The 22,441-nt window shown below is 40.3% G+C and overlaps 1 pseudogene; it reads left to right on the forward strand.

The window, feature by feature from the left end:
* Nucleotides 1-658: 658 nt before the first annotated feature.
* On the forward strand, nucleotides 659-1,578 carry LOC148534997 (olfactory receptor 1M1-like; annotated as a pseudogene).
* The last annotated feature ends 20,863 nt before the right edge of the window (nucleotides 1,579-22,441 follow it).

A 22,441-nucleotide genomic window follows, 5' to 3' on the forward strand; every position in this document is an offset into this window, starting at 1 on the left:
TTACTAGCAGACCAAAAAATATGCACTTTTTCTAAAAGAAATTTAGTTTGAAAGACATATTTAGCATTCTATAAGATTTCCCTAATTTGTCTAATTCATTCATTATGAGTCAGCAAGGAACATTACAATGTCAAATGTCAAGTTTATCTAGTTTTATACAACTCTGTAGCAAATTAAAATAATGCATGTGACATAAGTATATGTAAAAACTATAGATGTGAAGTTTAGTTTTCCTGATAAATTAACACAACTGAACTGAGGGGATCCAAGTCAAGCCGAGTCCCAGCTTGGATCACTTTTAGGGTTTCAAGTAGAAACGAGACCCTGCTTAGGTCTGCTGTAAGTTCGGAACTTGGATTTAAAAAACAAATCTTGGTTTTTGATTTCATGTAAACTGTTCTAAATTACATGATTTTATGTTTTTATCAATTTTTATAAATTTTAAAGAAATCATAAAAACTAATTTGAATCCGCACCAAAACACTTGAGGGTGGTTTTACCAAAACCAAAACATGGGCGTCTGAGCACATCTCTAAGAAAACATCCTGTAAATATATACCATATCTTTACATTTGGTGAGTGGGCACTATTATAAGTTATACCTTATTATATATGAATATATTATAATTATTGTCTTGCAGACTGGTGACAGAATTTCATGGAGAACCACACGTCTGTTATAAAATTCCATATTTTTCCATTTGTTTTAATGAAAGCCAGTGATGAACCCCTAATTTTCACTGTTTTTTTCCTAATATATCTGTTTGGAGTCCTGGTGAATACAGCTATAATTACAGTAATATGTTTGGATTCACATTTACACACCCCCATGTATCTGTTTCTATTTAACTTGTCCATTGTAGATATGTGTTACACAACAGTAACTGTCCCCAAGTTGCTGGACATCTTGCTATCTCGGAATAACATAGTATCTTTAATGCAATGTTTAACTCAGATATATTTTTTTTGTTATAGCTACCACCACAGAGGTTACTCTTTTATTTGTTATGGGGTATGACCGATACATTGCAATCTGTCATCCTTTACACTTTCACCAGATACTGAGCAAGGAGATATGCATAATACTTGTGACGATGATCTGGCTCTGTGCATGTTTAAACGCAATGTTGTGGATAGTCTCAGTTCTTAAAATGTCCTTCTGTCATTCTGTCACCATTCATCAGTTCTTCTGTGATGCTAAAGCTCTGATTAATATTTCTTGTTCTTTCTCCAGCATGTTCTATATCGTCCTATATGGTAACATGGTGTTATTTGGCCTTTGTCCATTCCTCATCAATGTGATGAAATACAAAAAGATTATCAAGGTTATACTGAATATAAAATCAAGGGATGGAAGAAGAAAAGCCTTCTCCACCTGCTCATCCCACCTCACTGTCATGATCATCTACTATGCTAATGGCATATCTGTATACTTGATGCCACCATCAGAAAAAATACAATAATCTAGAGCAGATCATGAGTGTGCTGTATACAACAGTGATCCCCATGATAAATCCTTTTGTATATAGTTTACGCAATAATGAAATCATTAGAGCTCTTCAAAGATTAGTGGCATAGCTGGTAACTCCTCATTTGTTCATACTTAGCCTCTTTCCTGTATCCATTTCCATAGATCAAACCATGTTTGCAACATCTATTTGCACCAGGCATCTATTATAGAAATACCATTGCTGTCTGGAATACACTGATTTTCTAGGTATATTGTCTTTAATTAATATCTGTAAACTTCAGAGTTACTTTAGATCTGACAATATAATTAAATATTATCTCCTAGATTCATGGGATGCTGTTTTGGCTCTGTTTGTTTGCATTAGAATTTTATGACTTGTATCTGGTGTGGCTGAGGTTATTGGGGGTGGGTGCAATCAGTGACTACACATGTTATGCTTAACTATATACTCAGTAGGTTACAAGGCTGCAGGCTTGTACAAGGCTGCATAGGTTTTTTTTTCAAAGTGGGGTTTCTTTCTAAGTGGGACTACATGTAAAGCATAACTTAAAGAGTTAGTCAGGAGTTAGACAGGAGCAAGACAGGAGGACAACATTTTAAAAGAACTCTCTATAACTTGGAAAAATTTGCAAAGGATCTTCTCAGCTCCAGCCACCAGCTTTCAATATAACCTGGACACACCTTTTGCCAACACCCTGATTCAGCATTGCAAGCAACTACCTGCTTGCTGAACATTTAATTCTTGTATGTTTGTGTTTCTTCTCTATACTGTTTAAATCATTCCAGTACCACTGTCAATTTATCTTTATACCACTGTAGTATCTACCATTGTTTCACACCTATATCATTTTTTATAATCATACTTTATACTAATTCTAAAGTCTTGCAACTTTAACAGCTCTAAAATCCTTTTTTGTTTATAATATACTTTTGTAGTTGTGCCTTTATATCTTCCAGCACTGTTCTTCCTTTTCTCTGATTTTGACATTTGAACTGTACTGCTCCCTCATTACACACTCATTACTTCTACTGACTTTTCCATTTCCCCCCTCCAACTGCCTCATCTACACTATGTCTCTTTTCTTCTACTCCTCCCTCATTCAGCTGCTACATTATTTTCTCCTCTACCACAAGTTTTCACCTCTTTTCTCCATCCGTAGTCCCCTCTACATTCTCCCCCTCCTTCCCCTCCTCTGTCTCTCTTCATCACATATAAGTCTCTCCACTGCATCTCCCACAACTCCAGTATTATTCACTTCTATTCCACCATGGTCCTGTTACACCACCACTAAACCCTGCACCCTCTCTTTTCTCCAAGTTACCTGTCCTCTTCCCCTCCACACCACACTAAACCTCCACCTTACCCACCACCTGCTGTCACCCTTCCTCATTCAGAAGCAAGCCACATACCCCCACACTCCTTATCCCCCTGCTCTAGATCAATATCACCTCCACACTACATCAACCCTAATAATCTCATTCTCCTCTCGCCTCTTAACTCTGTCCCTCTCTCCTGTTCCCTCTGGAAAGCCAGTTGTGTCTATAATAAACTGGTCCCCGTTCATGAGCACTTCATCTGCAATGTCTTGATTCTCATTGCCATCACCAAGCCCTAGATTTACCCATCTGAGACCACTGCTCCTGCAGCTATCTCCTTTGGGGGCCTCACATTCTCTCACACACCCTTGCCTGGAGGTTTCCATGGTGGTGGTCTTGGGGTCCTGCTATCATTGGGTCACTCCTACCAAGTCTTACCTACTGAACCCTCCATCTCATTCTTTCTATTCGACACTCATGGCATTTGCCTCTTCCAACTTTTTCGAGTAGCTGGCCTTTGTTTTTGTTTTTTTGTCTTCCTGGCCTTCATTCAAATTCCTCCATCACTTGGCTTCCTGGCTCTTAATCTTCAAATGGGCTCTCAAGACCCATTTCTGCCTCAATGCTTTCCACTACTCTATGCTCCTTCCTCACTATCTAGCCCATCTGTGTCACCCCTGTTTGTCTGACCCTCCCCTTTACAATTAAGCTCTCGTGAGCTGGGCCCTCTTCCCTCACGTGCTTCTTCTTGCCTTACTTTTACTTTCATTTACAATGGCACCTAAAACTTGGTTAATGACACCATGCTGCTTATTTAGGTGTTATGCAGCATTGTTTATAAATTGTGTACTTGTCCTGCATTGTCTGTACTGTTAATAACTGTTGTCTTGTGTGCTCATTTGTTTCTGTACTATGTAAGGTGCTGCAGAACCCTTGTGGCATCATATAAATAAAGGATAATAATAATAATAATAATAATAATAATAATAATAATAATAATAATAATAATAATAATAATAATAATAATAAAATGTTCTGGTAAATGTCCTGGTTGATGGCTGGTTCATACAAAAAGAAGTGGCCATTGGGTAGGAAAGAATGCTATCAGAGCTGTAGTCATAACTCAGTCCCATATTGTCCTATCATGGTCTTGTATGGGCATATGCCTGGATTCAGAGGCTCACAGGTATTTGGAAATCTACAAAGTGTGTTACTGGTATGTAAACATGGACCACCTAAAAAAAACACCTTTTGACTGATCTTCATTGATTGAGAATATTATGTACCAGCTGAAAATATAATTGTAATAATTAGTTAAGGAAGAGATCACCCACCTTCCCAGCTCTCAGCTTAAAGCAAAAAATCTACTTCTAGTGGGTGCCCCATCACTTGTTATGTACTATTACTATTTATTTACTATTATCTGCATATAACCAACAGCAAAATGCTTCTGATCAATGTCGCCTCCACATTGAATATTGTGAACTGTATGTCCATCAATAAAGTAGTTTAGTAACAAATACTGAAATATGTAAAGAAGAGCTGTAGGGACAAATTAGTTCATATACATTTTTCTTTTAAATTAATTCTACCTTGGATTTTTTATTTGCAGGAACCATCCATAGATCTGCTAGTTGTAATAACCCCTCACACCAATGATGTCTCCTTTTATAGATCAGCTTGTTTAATGTTATAGTAATGGCAAAAATAACCAATTGGCTTGTTTCTATTATAGGACCGAGATAAGTTGGTCTAGGAACTATTACAGCTAGGTGGATCTGGTGGATCTGGTGAAGAGTGTATCCAAATACAATTTAATATTTAAAACTTAAAATAATATTTTATCTTTGGGTGGAGTTGCCCTTTCAATTCTACATTTTAAATACTTGGTTTATATGTACAATACTAGTAAATGGTCCTGGCATCTGCTGAGTCACCTCAGCCACCCCCACTCTACCCCATCCCATCCCATTCACATGGCTTTGTGGAGTGCAAACTCTGTGGTGTTGTAGGCAGTCATACACAGCTACTTCACTGCTGAGGGGCCCGAAGGAGAAGAGATCATGTGCAGAATAACTCTTTAAAAACACCAGGGGATGGAGCAGCAGACAACATAGGATGCAATCATGCCAGTGAAAGTCCAGCTGGCTGCAGTCACTCATGTGACTGTGCCAGGAAAGTATCTTCAAAGCATCCATAATAAACCACTTCATACAAGGACTGCAGTATGACAAAGGAAAAGTGGTCTGTTTATTAGGATTAGGTCATTTGTGACTTTACTGAGGATCAATGAGAGAGTGGGAGGAGATAAAGTGGGTCAGATATTTCAAGACTAGTCTTTCAAGAATTTTGAAAGCAAAGGAGAGTGAAGAAATGGAGCTATAGTAAGAGAGAAAGAGAGAGAGAGAAAGAGGAGGGGGTCAAGAGAGGGTTTCTTGAAAGGGGGAGGTAAGTGCATGTTAGCACCTGGAAATGAGATGTCATTAAACATGTGATCAAGGCACAGGAAAACATTGAAGGTTAGGAAGCAGAGGTGCTTAGAGAGAGCTGGGTTGAAGGGGAAGGCTGGTAGCAACCCTACCATTTAAAACCCCTGTGAACCACAAAAACTACAATACACTATTTAGTAATATTATTAGTCCTCTGCTTTGGCATGGATGTAGCTCTGCATCTGATATCTCAAGGTAAACATCCAATCCAGATCAATATGCTGAAATCCATTTCTAGTCCAGAGGAAGTCATTGATGTCCATCTCAAGACTTGCCAAATGCATTAAATCCCATATCCAGGGTGGTCAATTAAGAGAGATCCCCATCCAGTGGAAAGTCAATGCATTAAGGTTCACATTCTGCACAGTGCATTGTGTTCCATAGATGTCCATATCCAGTGTGATTTGCACTAGATCCAGTATTCTCTATCTTTCCATCTTCATATCCCATGCTAAATAATTACATAAACAGCTACAATTAGCCTACAAGTATAGGCTCATAGTGCTTAGTGCAAATAACATGATAAATAAATTAATAGTTATAATAATATTATAAATGATAGACTTTAATTACATATATATATATATATATATATATATATACTAAAAGTGTCAGCTTCCTATGAAAATACAGCCACATTTCTGAGAAATTACTTGGGTTAGATGTACCGTATGTATGTATACAATCTATGAGAGATATAAAGTGGAGTAGATGAACAAAGTAACCAACCAGCTTCTAACTGACATTTATCTAGGATAGTCTATGAAATGACAGAAGCTTATTGGTTGCTAAGGGTAATGTATCCACTTTTACTATGTTAAATATTTGATAATTCTCCCCAGTGCTTAAAGTAGTCCTAGAGAAGTGGAGGAAGTCACTGCCCCCCCTGTGCTTTTTCAATATAGGGACAGCGTGCACCTGGAAAAAGGGACGTGGTCTCAAAAGAAAGGGGAGTGGTCACACAATAGTATTTCCAATTCAAATTACACCACACAGTAGCACAATCTTGGTTCACATTACACCACAAAGTAGTGTCCCTTATTCATGTATGGCAAACAGCAGTGCCCCTTTTACACACTGCCCACATTTGTGCCCCTTATACAATGCCCACAGCAGTAGTTCCCCTTACAAATAATGCCTACTGCAGTGGTGCCTCTTATGAGGTGACCCACAGTAGTGGTAGTGCCCCTTATGCAATGCCCACAGTGGCAGTGCACCTTACATTGAGCACATAGTAGTGGTGCCCCTTATGTAATGCCCCCGCTATTTTAAATGGCGAATGGACTCTCTAGGGAGAGCACTATCTACTCTTTTAGACTAGGATAATCAACAGACTGTAAGTAGTCATCTATTCGTCTAGTAAGCCCCTGCAAATCGGGATCAGACAAGTCAGGATTCAAGTTATATAGTTGGGTATAATATGTACAAAAAATATTGGCTATATCCGCTGAAAGATGGTCAAGTAAGCCTGTATTATGTTTAAGTTTGGTAATAAAAGTCAATGTCTGCATTTTGAAGAGCACATGAGCTAATAGTTTGCCTGGTTTTTTTCCCCAGTGGAAGAATGTATGCTTGCATTTACGGAGGGCCAATTTGGACCTGTCTAAATTAATGGAATAAACATGAAATATATTCATTTCATGTCTAAATTGTTAAGTGCCTGTCTCAGCACTGTCAGGTCTTCTTGTTTTGCTAGAGATATCTAAAAGAGCCCACATTCAAACCACCTTTGCTGTTTAACAAGGGTCTCCATTTGAATGCACTTACTTCTAGTGAAACATTTATATGCTTCCCACAATGTAACTTTAGAGATGTCAGGGGAATCGTTAAGTACAATATAATCAGTTGATGCAGCTTCTAGTAGAGCCTTTCAAATAGGGTCTTGAAGTAGAGACTCATTCAAGTGCCATGTCCATTGTCTGGGTAAGGAGTGAGGGACATATATAGTACAAGAGATCGGAGAAAAATCTGACCAGGTAATTGGCACAATATCAGAGCTATGTAAAAGATGCAAATGTCTGTGTCTGTGAAAGAGATAATCTATGTGTGTGTGTATGTTTGGTGTGGTGTCCAGTTTAAGGTATAGTCACTGTCAGTAGGGTGTTGTATGTGCCATGTGTTGACCATCTGGTGGAGATGGAGCAGCTGTCTTACCTGATGGTGGCAATTGAAAGAGACCCTAGGAGCAATGATAGAGGAGTCAACAGTTGGTTCCAGTATCCAATTAATGTCTCCACCTAACACCAATATTCCCTTTTGAAACGATTCAATTAAGTCATCCTGAAGAATGCCAGCTGACTCTGGTTTGAAGCATATAGGTTAACAAATGTAAAGTCTTGGTTAAACAGTTTCCTTTTACAATAAGGCCCCGCCCCACCTCTAAGATATGGGAAGTGATCTCAGAAACCAGGAGTCTCTTAGAAAAAAATAATTGCAACTCCTTTTGTCTTCCCCTGTGGATTATCACTTGAGCACATATGGAGATATGAAGAATTAAAAAATTTCAGAAGAGCACCTAATTAAAATGGGTCTCCTGTACGAAAACCACATCCACCTAAAAGACATAAAATGGCTTCATCGACTAAACCTTTTTACATTCTTTATTATCTTTTGGTGTGGAAGAACTTTACTGGTCTGCACAGAGCCCTGATCTAAACTCCATAGAACACCTTTGTTATGAATTAGATTGTAGACATTGAGCTCGGCCTCATCACCCTAAAGTCGCATACACACTGGATGATAATTGTGAACGATATGAAAAATAATGATATCGTTGAACGATATATCATTCATATCATTCAGTGTGTAAGCAGTAAATGATGGAGGATGCTCACTCCCACGAGTCGTTAACGATATCCCTAGTAGTCTGAATATGCAGCTCAATCTGGGGATATCGTTAGCAATGTCATGCTGCCGAATGCAACATGGACCTGGTGTCATTCGTCGTTGCTGGCATTGGCAAGTGTGTATGCACTTACCGATGCTGGCACCCCTGCCAGGCCCTCCGCTGATGTCCTTCACTGGACACATCGCCCATTGTGTATGCATCTTAACATTAGTGTCCAACCTCACTAATTCTGTTGTGACTGAATAATGTGATTCCAGGCAACCATGTTTGAAAATCTGGCCGAAATCCTTATCAGAAGAGTGAAAGCCATTATAGCAAAAAAGGGTGTACGAAGTCCATATTAATGTCCATGGTTTTAGCATGAGATGTTCAAATATAGTATATGGGTGTGATGTTCAGATGTCCACATGTGTGTAATGTCATCGATAGTGGAGGAATGTGTCAGGTGGCTGAAGAGGAATCATGCTGGCCTAGCTTCTGAATGCACTCCAATTGAGCATGGATTATAAACATTACTATTGAAAATACCCACGAAGACAGTCTACTAAGTTCAGTCGGAGATGGAAAACTTCACAGGTAAGGCTGCCTATTAACAAGCATATGGAGTTATTGTTACTGCCTGTGACATATATATTACTTCTTTAACTGTTGCTTATTAAAGAGATGATCACACTTATGTATGACTGTAGAGACATATGTTGAATTCCCTTCTTTATATCGATTAGCATTGCTTCAGTTTAACATCTACAGCACTAATCTTACTATAATTGAATCCAGAGATATGATATTTGGATCTGGAAATGGACTAAAGCACATATTGGAATAATTTGACCTGTGGAAACCTCCAGTCTCTTCTATGGGACTCACTGAGGTTCCTTTACCTATGTGCATGATATATATTTTTGCAATTTGATATTTGCAATTTTTGTGTTTTTGTTTTTTAAATTAATTACATCTATTATTTGTTTTGCTTATCAGTAGATGGACCAGCACATTTTCTTTGATATTGTATAATAGTGTGTTTTTTTGTTTGTTTGTTTTTTTCGAGGCACCAGTGCCCTCTTTTGAAAGAGTGAAAACGCTCTGCTGCACAAGAACAGCATTTTTCAGGTATACAGTTTTACATACAGTATAATGACATTTATTGATACAGTAGGCTTTATTGCGAGTTGAATGCAAGTTCAAATGTAGACGTTTCTAATGTTTATCAGCAGACTGTGCATGTGCTGCTCCAAGCACACGTTCCTTCACAGAAAGTACAAGAGTTGGCAGTTTGCTCTGTGTGTGGCCGGTTCACTCTGTCCATCAAATGAGCATTTCTGAGTGGCAACTGGGCGGCTAACATGCTAACACATGGAATAGATCCATCTTGCGGGAGTGTTGTAGATTTGTAGTTAGTCTTCCATGTATGTTTGAGGCATGCATAAGGGAACTGATCTTTTCCACCTAACATTGGGTGGGTTTAAGTGCTGATACTAATTATAATGGTTATGATGCAAATAAAATCCATTCAGGTATGTTCATATTTACAGTGCTACAGTATTGTAGCAACCTGCTGCAGAAACAAACAGCAGCCAAATTTTGAAGCATCAGCAACCATATTGCCATGCAGATAGCAGGAGATGAACACAGCATAATTACCCTCCTTTGGGAACTACAGGGCTTAACTGGGTCTGTATTGCTTCCATCTCACAGTTGCACCATGGTTTGCTGGCACGCCTACATCTTGTGTGGACTTTATCTAAAAGTATTGCCTACAGTTCACCATCAACATATGTGTCATCTACTCCAAAATGAAGTGCCTGCACCAGGAATGGCAGAGGTAGAGGGCAAGGTAGGAACATCCCCTTACATGAGGAAAGAAAAAATGTTTAGTTTATGACAAAAAAAAGTTTGTGTGTATCTCTTTACAACTCTGGTAATGAGTAAAAAAACTGTTGAAGACAACTTGAAGTACATGTGAAGTACAGTACTGTTGAATGGTATGTTGCCATTCCTACACTTTAGAAGTAAAGCGTCATATAATTAAATAATGTGTAATACCACAGCCAGGGGATCCATTCACCGGGTCACTCTGGCCAAAGCATTATCACCCCAAGTTGGTCAGCCCAATCCGAGGATTTCAGTGGAGGTGGGGATCCCCCAATAAAGGGGTGCCCCTCTCCTAAGCACCCAAGGCTTAAGCTAAAGCCAGGGCACTTCCCTGCACCACTGGTCAGTGCAGACTTGTGTTCTCAAAGAAGAGAGAGAAGAATTGAGGATTGTACTTGGGTGTAGAGTGTAGGAAACTCATATTTGCACTTGGGTGGGAGTTTGGTTATAAACATGATTGATTACAGGTATCAGAGTTCTATGGAACCCAGGTTTGCACTTGGGTAGCAGAGCACAAGAAGCAATGGATACTGGAGTCTTTCAAACTCAGGATTGCACTTGGGTTGCAATGTGACAAAAACTGATAACATTCAAGTAGCATAAACAAAATATGGGAAAAGACATGTAGGGTTCCATCATATTTTAGCAACCAGCACTGGGCTGCTGAGCCAGTCCTGGTTTTAAAAATAGGGGGGAATTGCATAGGGTTCCCCCTTTTTTTAAAACCAGCACCTGGCTCAAATCCAGCCAGGGTGTAATGTCATAGCCAAAGGACCCTTTCACTGGGTCACCCTGGGCAAAGCATTATCACCCAAAGCCCGCCAACCCAAGCTGGAGATCTCTGGGGAGGTGGGGACCCCCCAATAAAGGAGTCCCCCTCTCCTGAGCACTCAAGGCTTAAGCTAAAGCCCAGGGCTCTTACCTGCACCACTGTGCAGTGTGTGCAGGAGTAATAATGGGGATATTATAATGTTACTATTGTTTTTTAAAGTGGAACTACAGGTGCCAGTGTGCCTGTCTTTTGGTACTTGTGGAACTACAAGTGCCAGCAGGTGGCCAGCACCTGTACCCCTCTGTAAAAAAATAGTTAAAAAACCACAGGACACACACACCATAGTTAGTAAAACTTTATTGCACACCTAACTTGCTCACACATACTTACCTGCTGCCAGATGTTCTGTCCCCTTCTCCAAGTAGAAATCCATAGCTGTACCTGTGAATAAAAAATTCTATACTCACCTAAATCCTGACGATGTTATCTGTAGCATCCAGGGGTCTTGGTAAAATAACAAAATGAGACCCTGGACCAGAATGGACATTTAGTGATGCATGTGTTACCACATACATCACTACCCAGCTAATGACAGAAGACCCCTCATAGCTTCTGTCATTAGCCCGAGCCACCAGCCAACAAGCGGCTGCTAATTCAGGAACTGGGTCTTATGCATCAGAGTATATGAGTGTCAGTGAGTGTCTGTGAGTGTTTGTAAGTGTATATTAGTGTGTGTGTGCATGAATGACCCCTGGTGTTTGTGACCCCCCTCACCCCATGTGAGTGTATTCCCCCCTATTGCTGGTTCTGGGAGAACTACATCTCCCAGCAGGCCTTGCACCACCCAGCAGTCCCAGGTGCCTCCCAGCAGCCCCTGTGACTCCCTGCAGGCCCCCTCCCCAGTGACAAGATGGAGGGGAGCCCTTCAGGAGATGCAGAGGCCATCTGAAACCCCTGGGCAAGTGAGGATCTTTTTATTTATTTTTTATGCATCGTGGGGTTTTCAGCTCTAAAAACCTTGCAACCACTTTTTATAAATTGGATACCATGGGTATCTGGAGCGCGCATGCACTTATTAATCCAAAATTGGGTGAGAGGTTTTTTACCTCAATATACCTTGCGCCCAATTGAATCACCCTCAGAGGCTTTGGATTTATAATGAACTTGCATGAGTCATCAAGTTGGCTTAGACTGAGGTTAAAATGATACTTTTGTAGCTTCTTCACAGGTTTTTGGCAGACTGCCATTTTCCACTGAAGCCAGCCCCGAAGCCAATATAATTTAAGGGTGTCCCCACATTTAGCAATTGTGTGATAGTGTGTGGCCCTGACGAAGTTCAATCCTAGGCAAAAACCTAATCCTGGTTTAGCTACACCACAATGCCAAATTTGATGAAGCTAGGTCCAAAACTCTGGCTGTGCATAAAGGACAAAAATACGGACAGACCGACACACTTTCTCACATATATTTATTATTATAAATTTCAGAACTCTAAAAGTATAACATTAATTAGATGATAAAGTAAACTTTTTAAAGGCAGATGAGGAAATCAATATCCCAGAGCAGTTTGCTTTAGCAGTATAATGAAATATTTTATTTTCCCCAGAGGTCTTTTGTTAACATACTGTATAAGTAGAGTATAAAATCTTATATTTATCTAATCTGTTTCTAACATAAAACAAGGGCTGGGACATGACATGTTCTAGGTAAAAAAGGGAGGGGGGTTTACCCCCCTATTGTTCCTCAGCACACTGAATTATACTTGCAACAATATATGAACATTATATTGTAATAGAACTTCAGAGATATTGGTTGCATGCATTTGCAAATACATGGGAATCTGCTAGGCCACATCACGGCTTCTCTGTCACTAGCAGTCCCTAACACTAAGGTGTTCATGTCTGGGGTGCAGAGCACCCCAAAAAATGTCCAGCCCAGGACCCCCCCAGGGCATCACATGAAAATGGAAAAAGAGTGACAGTGCAGTGTAAAGTATAGATGTGTGCTAGTAGTTAATAAGTGTTGAAAAAGAGGTTAAAATATATGTGAAAAAATTACATGAATAAAACACAAACATAAAAGGAGATGTGAAAATGAACTATGTGTATTAAGTGGTGATGCCCTGAGGAGGCCCAGCCAGAGTAGCTGCGGTGTCCTACACCCACATATATATATATTGGCAAATGAAAGGCCTCATGATAAAGGCACATACATAAATGCATCCAAATTCAGAGCCAGCTTCCCTGGGAGTCACCCCTGGGAACTCCAAATAGCACTACTAGAACCAGCATGCCCTGCTAATGAACCACACTTCTATTATAAATTTCCACATTTTGCCATTTTTAATGAAAGCTGGTGATGAACCCCTAATTTTTTGTGTTTTTTTCCTAATATATCTGTTTGGAGTCCTGGAGAATACAGCTATAATTACAGTAATATGTTTGGATTTGTGTTTACACACCCCCATGTATCTGTTACTCTGTAACTTGTCCTTTGTAGATATGTGTTACACAACAATAACTGTCCCCAAACTGCTAGACATTTTGCAATCTCAGAATAGCACAGTATCTTTCACACAATGTTCAACTGAGATATTTTTTTTCATTATAGGCTCTACCACAGAAGTTACACTTTTATTTGTGATGGCGTATGACTGATACATTGCGATCTGTCATCCATTACACTACCACCAGATACTGAGCAAGAAGATCTGTATCCTGCTTGCAACGATGACCTGGCTATGTGCATGTTTAAACTCAATGTTGTGGGTAGTTTCAGTTCTTAAAATGTCCTTCTGTCATTCTGTCACCATTCATCACTTCTTCTGTGATACTAAAGCTCTGATTAATATATCCTGTTCTGGCACAATATGATTTATATTGTCATGTATGTTAACATAGTGTTATTTGGCCTTTGTCCATTCCCCATCAATGTGATGTCATACAAAAAAAATAATCACTGTTATTTGAATAGAAAATCAAGGGTTGGAAGGAGAAAAAATTTCTCCACCTGCTCATCCCACCTCATCGTCATGATCATGTACTATGCTCATGGTATATCTGTATACTTTATGCCACCATCAGAAAAATACAATAATCTAGAGCAAATCATGAGTGTGCTGTATACAACAGTAATCCCTATTGTAAATCCTTTTGTATATAGTCTATGCAAAGAATTAAATCATTAGAGCTCTTCAGAGAATAGTGGCATAGACGCTAACTCCTCATTGATTCATACTTAACCACTTTAATTTATCCATGTACATAGATCAAACCAATTTATGGTCTCACAAAAAAGAACTGCCCATTGAGCAGTAAAGAATGCTATCTGAGCTGTAGCCATAATACAGTCTGTTATGGTCTTATCATTGTCTTGCATGGTCATATGCCTGGATTCAGAGGCTCACATGTATTTGTAAATATACAGAGTGTTTTACTGTAAAGTAGGCATTGACCTACTGAAGAAAGACCTTTACACTGATCCTCATTGACGGAGAATATTAAGTGCCAGCCAAATATCATTTTAATCATCAAGTTAAAGAAGACACCACAAACCTGCCCAGCTTGAGCCAAAACATTACTCTTAGTTGGTGCCCCACTGCTTATTACGAACTGCCCACCCAGTTATGTAGTTATTTGCATCTGCATACAGTAAAATATTTCTGATCAATGTCGCCTCCACAATGAATATTGTGAATTTTATGCCTTTCAATAAAGTAGTTAAGTAACAAATTTGTTGCCCTGGGAATTGTCTTGTTATGAATGCTGGTAATATATACTGTATCTCACTGTATACTGGTATCAGGTATACAGTGCTCTTTTTCAGCAGGAGCTCAGTTCCTGAACCTCTCATTAACTATGACATAATGTCCTGGGCTAAAATTTATTTTCCATTTAGGTAAGTTTTATTTTAAAGGTCCTTTTGAGCGCATTCTTTTTTAAATACTACATATACAGTATTGTGCAAAAGTTTTCATACATTCATTAATTCTGGGCTTATCTCCAGCTTTGGCATTATATTCTCTAATTCAATACTGATAGCCCCAGATGGACTCTTACCAAATTTGAACCTCTCTGCATGGCTGAGGCCCCACCTAGACATCTTATCTCTTTACTATATCAGATTTCTTTTGCAACCCCAACTGTAGGCTTGCCTTCTTATGTACATGCCTGGCAGGTAGAATGGACAGGGGAGTTGACTAATAAGCACTGGTCATGGATATTTAGTTTTACATTTGCTAGCTCTTCCTTTTTGCAAGATTTAGAGACTCAATATAAGATCCTCTATAGGTGATATCGATGCCCAGTGTCAGATGTTTCCAAATTTATCAGACCTATGTTGGCGATGTAATAAAACACAGGACTAACAGCTCCTCTTTACTATATCAGATGTGTCTTGCTACCCCAACTGTAGGCTTGCCTTCTTATGTACATGGCTGGCAGGTAGAACGGACAGGGGAGTTGACTGATGAGCACTGGTGACGGATATTTACTTTGACATTTGCTAGCTCTTTTTCTTTGCAAGTTTTAGAGACTCAATATAAGATCCTCTCTAGGTGGTGTCGATGCCCAGTGTACATCCATCAGATGTTTCCAAATTTATCAGACCTATGTCGGCGACGTAATAGAACTCAGGACTCCCCGCTCCACATCTGGTGGCAATGTTAGGAGTTGACTGACTTTTGGAAAATAGCACGGAGGTTATCTATAACTGTCACTGGTCTCCCATTACCAAACATACCTGAAATTTGGCTTCTTAATTTTATGGATATACCCATATCATAGTTTAAAAAATCCCTAATTCGGCACTTGATGAATGCCGCAAGAGCGACCAACCCGTGCTTTTGGAGATCCTTGGTTTGCCCCCCTATCTCTTTGCATGTTCAAACAAGAACAAGAATTTTTCTTTACTAATACTGATTTTAGTAAACATATTGTTGGTATATCCGCTATATCAACGATTGCTTTATGTTGTGGAATGGTGGCGAAGAACAGTTTGGCATTATGATGGAACAGATTAATCAACTTCTGTCTCCAATCAAATGTAAATATCAAACCAGTTGGGATTCTATCCCTTTTTAGGTTGTTAGAGTTCAACTTTGTGAAGGGCAATTATCCACCTCTGTATTTTATAATCCAATAGAAAGAAATACCCTGTTAGAAGCTAATAGCCATCATCCAAAGCCATTAAAGACTGGATTACTGTATTCACAGATATCTCAGGGTGGCGTGCATAACCAGCGATGCCACTGATCTACCAGATGTCTTGGATACAGTTGTCAATAAATTAAAGGAACGTGGGTACAGTTGGTCAAATCTTATTATGTATTCTGTGTGTGTCTGGAGGTATCCACCCACACAGGGAAGATAAACTGAGTTTTGCCACAACTTTGGACTGCCCTTTGGTCAGAGCCCAGGGAGGGCTGGCGCAGTCAGACAGTCCAGGTGGGACTGCAATTGGAGACCAATGTGTTCTGGGAAGCCACTGGTGGCTAGGAAGCTGGGGTTCCGACCCACAGGAGGTAAGTAGAACCTGAAACCTCTAAAAGACTGAGTTGAGACTACAACTGTGAGGCTGTGGCAGCCAGCCAGCTAAATAACAGGCTGGAGCCTGTGTCAGGATAGCTGACAATTGAGAGGCCAGAGGCCAAGCCAGGCCAGGATAAATATCCTAGTGTTACTCTGCAGGGAGCAGAGAGAGACTTTGGACATTTATTTGCAGACTTAAACCCAAAGGTAGTCAGGAGCGAAGTGAAAGGGGCTAGGCATTTGTTATCTTCTTTCTACAGTATGCTGATGAGTAAAACACTTTTCTTTTATTTATACCTGAAAAGATGTGTAGACCCTGATTGATCACCTTAGACACTGCACCACTGACACCCATCTACCAGCTAAATACCCCTAGTTATCAAAATATTTATTCATTAAAATCACATTACATAAACATAAAGAATAAAAAACATATGAATAGACCACCAGAATCAAACACATTAAGACCTCATTAATAAAAGGTGTTTGCAAATTATAAAAGTCTTGGAATGTGGTTGTAATCCTTTGTGAGCTTATAAAAAAGTAGCAAAATATGCATAAAATCCACCTTGCATAAGCCAGGTTTGAAATAAGCCAAAAAATGTCCTTTAGTATATTATTGTTTAGACTAACAGCCCCCAGCAGGTGTGGCAGTAGTGTAGTAAGTTGATATATGGAAGAAAAAGGATATCATCATCCACTCCCTAAGGACCTCATTCAGAGCCGCTCGTAAGCGGCAGTACACTCGGTCCGAGCGATGTTCACACATCTGCACATGCGTACGGTTTATAATACGCATGCGCGAACCAGTCAGTGCGGCCGAAAATCGTTTGCTCGCTATATAGCGAAGGCCTGCTATTTTGAGTGACAGGAGGCGGCGTATGTGGGTGGTAACAGTGCTTGAAAACGGGGAGTGGAGATCAGAACGCAGGCATGCTTAAAGGTCAAAGCAGGCGTTTTATGGGTGTGCATAATTAATACAGCAGCGTCATTGACCACGTCACTTGGTTGTTTTATAGTCAGAACTGCTCGCAATATAGTGGTAGCAAAAACCAACCACAAGAATAGCGAGCAGTTCATACGCTGTTCGATGTACTCGATTAATCTAATAAATAGCGGACATGACGTATGATGCATGCGGCCAGGGGGCGTTTTTAACAAATAAACGAGCGCATGTTTTGTTCGCTCGTTCAGACATGGAGGCGGCAACAGACCGCAAGGAGCGAACGGTTCATTTGAATAGCCACCCCCTTTTTCTGAACGAATGAGCGGCCGCTTACGAGCGGCTCTGAATCAGGCCCTAAGTCCATACCTGTGTTTGCAAAATGGTAAACAGTCCCAGTGGTAATCTGTATGTGACATGTAAACCACAGCACTGAGAAGCAAACAGTGATGGTACAAGTATGTAATGGTTGAGTCTCAGCAAGGAAAGTATCCAAAGGAGAAAGCTCTGGAAACACAGGAGACACTGGGCCTGATTCAGAGCTGCTCACTATTTGCTAGCGCACGCTCTGAATCAGGATGGGGAGTATTTTATTTTTTTATTTTTTCCTGTCTGCTCGCTAAGCTGTGGGTGCTCACCCACAGCTAGTGCGAGCGGGCAGGAGATGGTCACGATTATTGCGACCATCGGCATTGTGAGGAGACCCTAAGGTAGGGTCTCAGCACTCTCAATGCCGAGTGGACTTCCGGCTCTAATAAAGCCAAAAGTCCACTACTGACATCACGAGTGATATCAGTAGGGATGCCCACAAATGGCAGGTGTTCCTTCGGGTATGCCTCCGTTTGTTCAGCCACCCCCTTTACCCACCTACTAAATGGGTGAGCTGTAGATCAACATCAACAGCCGCCCCATTTTGCTGCGAGCTCCAGAGCGAATGAAGGTCTCACTTGCTACGTGGCTCTCGCACGCCGTGCATGCGCACTGGTCCACCATCGACCCACTTGCAAGCGCAATGTGCTTGCGAGTGGGTCTGAATCAGGCCCTCTGAGCCTAGAATGATCCTCAGGAAGGAGCAGGGTTGTTTAGGCAATGAGTCTTTCCTAGGTCTGGAAATATATAGGGAGTGGTAACAGGTAATTGGTCAGGCTGAGCAGGTGAGCAGCCAGGTGAGCGGTTATCACTTGGATAGTCTGTTGGAGGTTTTAGATATGGCAACAAATGAATGTTTAACCCTGTATGGGCAGCTAAGACTACGTTCCGTGAAAAGGGAAATTCAGTAAGAAGTGAAAACTTTTCATAGGTGAAAAGGGGAGGAAGTCTTTGGCTTTTTCAAGTAAGGTTTTTCAATTTGGCTCCCTTTTTCACCCGAGCCCCTTTATAACAAGTGTTAAAAATGGGCATTAAGTGCAGTTAATGGGCATTAACTCATAGAGTCTATGAAACCTTCATGTACCTATGCGTTCTCTACGTGATATCACTTGGTAACTCACATGTATCTGAAATTTCTGTAATCCTTTGTGAGCTTAAAAAAAAGTAGCAAAATATACATAAAATCCGCCTTGCAAAGCCAGGTTTGAAATAAGCCAAAAAATGTCCTTTAGTATTTTATTTTTTAGACTAACAGCCCCCAGCAGGTGTGGCAGTAGTGTAGTATGTTGATATATGGAAGAAAAGGGATATCATCATCCACTCCCTAAGTCCATACCTGTGTTTGCAAAATGGTAAACAGTCCCAGTGGTAATCTGTATGTGACATGTAAGCCACAGCACTGAGAAGCAAACAGTGATGGTACAAGTATGTAATGGTTGAGTCTCAGCAAGGAAAGTATCCAAAGGAGAAAGCTCTGGAAACAAATATGGGTCCTGGGTCTCAGGAGAAAAGTTGGGCTTTTGAATAGGGGCCAGCAATCAATTAGCACCTGTTAACTTAATGGGGCTAATTGAATTCCCCTCTTGATATGTTTAGCTATGTGAACTGACCAGGTCACCAGCTGGTGTCTTGAGAACAACCTTACTATTTACCCTCAATAAAAATGTATCTGCACTTGTCACTACATGCCCTGCACAGATTTGTTCGGCAACATCTCAAAGCAAAATATGTTGCACTAACTACTGTACAAGGAAACACACAAAACCTGAACAACAGATGAATGTGTAAAAAGGGTCACATTACATTAACCTTAATAGTTATACATATCAATAACAGACTCAGGATAGCAGTTTGGCAGCAGAATTTAGGGAACTCATAAATGCACATGGATATTCACAAGATAGCACATAGGTATAAGAGAATCATTTAAACCTAGGATTTAATTTAAATAGTAGGAGGAGATTAGGCTTGTATTCTGAAAGAAGAGTGACAAGAATTGAGAATTGTACTTGGGAGTAGATTGTAAGAAACTCATATTTGCCCTCAGGTAGCAGTATTATAGGAATACAGGATCGAATTCAGGTATTAGAGATCTATGGAGCCCAGGTTTGCATTTGGGTAGCAGAGCACAAGAACCACATGGAAACTAGAGTCTTTCAAAGTTAGAATTGCACTTGGGTAGCAAAGTGGTAAAAACTGAGGATTACATTCAGGTAGCATGGTGTTAGGAACTCAGGACTGCACATGGATAGTAGAGTGCAAAGGGCACATAGAATATAGAGTCACAAACTCAGGATTGCACATGGGTAGTCAAGTAACATTAAATTCAGGCTTGTACTTGAATAGTGACAGGATCTGAGGATTGTAATTGAAGAATGTGAGAAACTAATATTTGCACTCTGGTAGTAAAGTGTCTTCTGATTGAATATTGTTCAGGTTTGTTTGAAGGTAGCAGAGTGGAAAGAATGTAGAATTGTGCATGGATAGCCAAATTTATGTACTCCAGATAGCAAACAAGAACCATAGTTTGAGGGTCACATTGAAACTACTGTGTGAAAGGATTGCACTTGGGTAGCAAAGTGTCATGGTAGGAGAGTGGCAGGAACAAAGGTTTGTACTTGGGTAGCAATGTTTGAGGAACTCATAACTGCACATGGATAGTAATATTTCAGGTATTTAAAGGAGCACAAGGGTATCAGAGTATAATGGGATTCAGGATTACACTGAAATAGTGGCTGGTAGCAGAACGCCAGAATTATATGAAAAGTAGATAATCAGGAACTCAGGTATGCACTAGGATAGCAGAGTGGCAAGGACTCATATTTGCAATCTGGAAGAAGAGTGTCAAAACCTTAGGATTGCACTCAAGTAACAGGGTGGTAGGAACTCATGATTGTACATGGAGAGCAGACTCTCTGGAACTCATCATTGCAGTCTGGTAGCAAAGTGGCAGGTGTTATGTACCTCACTCTCTATGGCTGATAACCCCTATGTAGAACTATGGTGTGAGATGTTTTACCAATAACAGAGGACTTTCCCAAAACCACAGTGTTCACTAGGACTTAGTTATCACCTGAACTTGATCTTAGTAGTGCATAGTTGTTATCGCCTAGAAGTGAGGATCTGTTTGGGAGAATCGCAGCTATGGTGTCTCAAGCAGGACAAATTGTACAAACAGAATACATGCCATCACAGAAGAAAAGGGTATTCCCTCCGGCACACTGCAACAATATCAGCAAAAAATACTATTATCATGTAGGGTTCAAGAATTTTTTGCTGATATTGTTGCAGTGTGCTGGAGGGAATACCCTTTTCTTCTGTGGTTCAGAGAAAACCCTGCCCTTTACAAGCACCTGTGCAATATCATTAAGCTGATGTGAGTGACCACTATATTTTTTATTAGCAGTTCTGAGAGGCATGAAAGGAAACAGAATTGGGAGGATGTGCTGGTCCATATAGTGCCATTTGGAGGTTTCTGGGGTACCTCCTAGGTAAGTCAGCTCTCGGCTTATACATTTATATATGTGCTATTATTGTGCAGTACATTAATATGTAATTATATGAAAAAAAGTGGAGTGGAGAACTGGTTTAATCAAGTGACCACACTATTTAATGCAAATTATTTATTGCAAAAATAGACCAGTCAAATACATAAAACACATACAATAAGTATCTACACTGGCACGATATTGTAATGTGGATGAGTAGGTAAAAAGTGGAATTGTTGTAACATAGGACCACTCCAGGGTCCAATAGCTGGAAATGTCCACAAGCAAGCTCTGTGTATGTCCACTATGACAGTATGCTTCCAGCTAGAACATGTAAATCAAAAATGCCAAAAGGATTCCAAATGACCAGAGAACTGTAGTCACCTGTAATGTGAAGCCGGTACTCACACTGTATCAATAGCGTCAGGAGTGCACCGGGATCCATTCCAGACGGGGGCCAGGCGCACCACACTGGTGTAGCTAGTTCTGGGTGTTAGTTCTATTTCTATTATCATGCAGGGTTCAAGTATTTTTTGCTGATATTGTTGCAGTGTGCTGGAAGGAAAACCCTTTTCTTCTGTGGTTCAGAGTAAACCCCACCCTTTACAAGCACCTGCAGAATACACAGCATGTCAATTCAGAGGGCAGGAGATGGACACTAAACAGTAGCATTTAAGAATTTTATTGTTGGCTGGGATCCAACGCATAAAATAACACAATCCTCAAGAACAGAGAGGACAGGAGCTAGTCCAGGTAAAAGCTAACATAGATAGGTCAGTGAATATACAGAGTTAATTTATGTGGGTAACACCCAATAAGCTCATGGAATGAGATCATGTGAACAACTGCATGAACACAGAGTTGATCAAAGCAGCTGTGAACTAGGGATGGACATCGGTGGGGTGACTTTTGATGGTCACAATCAATGAACCCATCAGTGATTACCATCGATGGCACACAAGCCATCAATGGTGAACCATCGATGGTTTGCACTCCCTCGATGGTCACCTCTACTATGGGCATGCCAGGCCATTGGGCAATGAAAAATGGGGACAGGGTTTAGCCATCACATGGCTAAGCTCTGTCCTGTCACTAAAGAAAAAAAACATTGACTCCTGCTCATCCATTGATGCCAGAGAACCATTGGTTCTCTGCCATCGATGACAAAAGCAGTTGAGATTGGCAAGCAACTATCAATGTTTGGAAACATCGATGGTCAATGGTCATCCCTATTGTGAACTAGCAGCCCTGAGAGCTGTCAGTTGGGGCAGGTGCTGCTTAATTAATGCTGAGTCAGAGTGGAAAGCAGTTGCCTAGTAACCTCAGTACACACCATTACACTAA

This window comes from Taudactylus pleione, unplaced genomic scaffold, assembly GCF_031769625.1.
Source record: "Taudactylus pleione unplaced genomic scaffold, aTauple2 ptg000061l, whole genome shotgun sequence".
In the NCBI taxonomy this organism is placed as follows: Eukaryota; Metazoa; Chordata; class Amphibia; order Anura; family Myobatrachidae; genus Taudactylus; species Taudactylus pleione.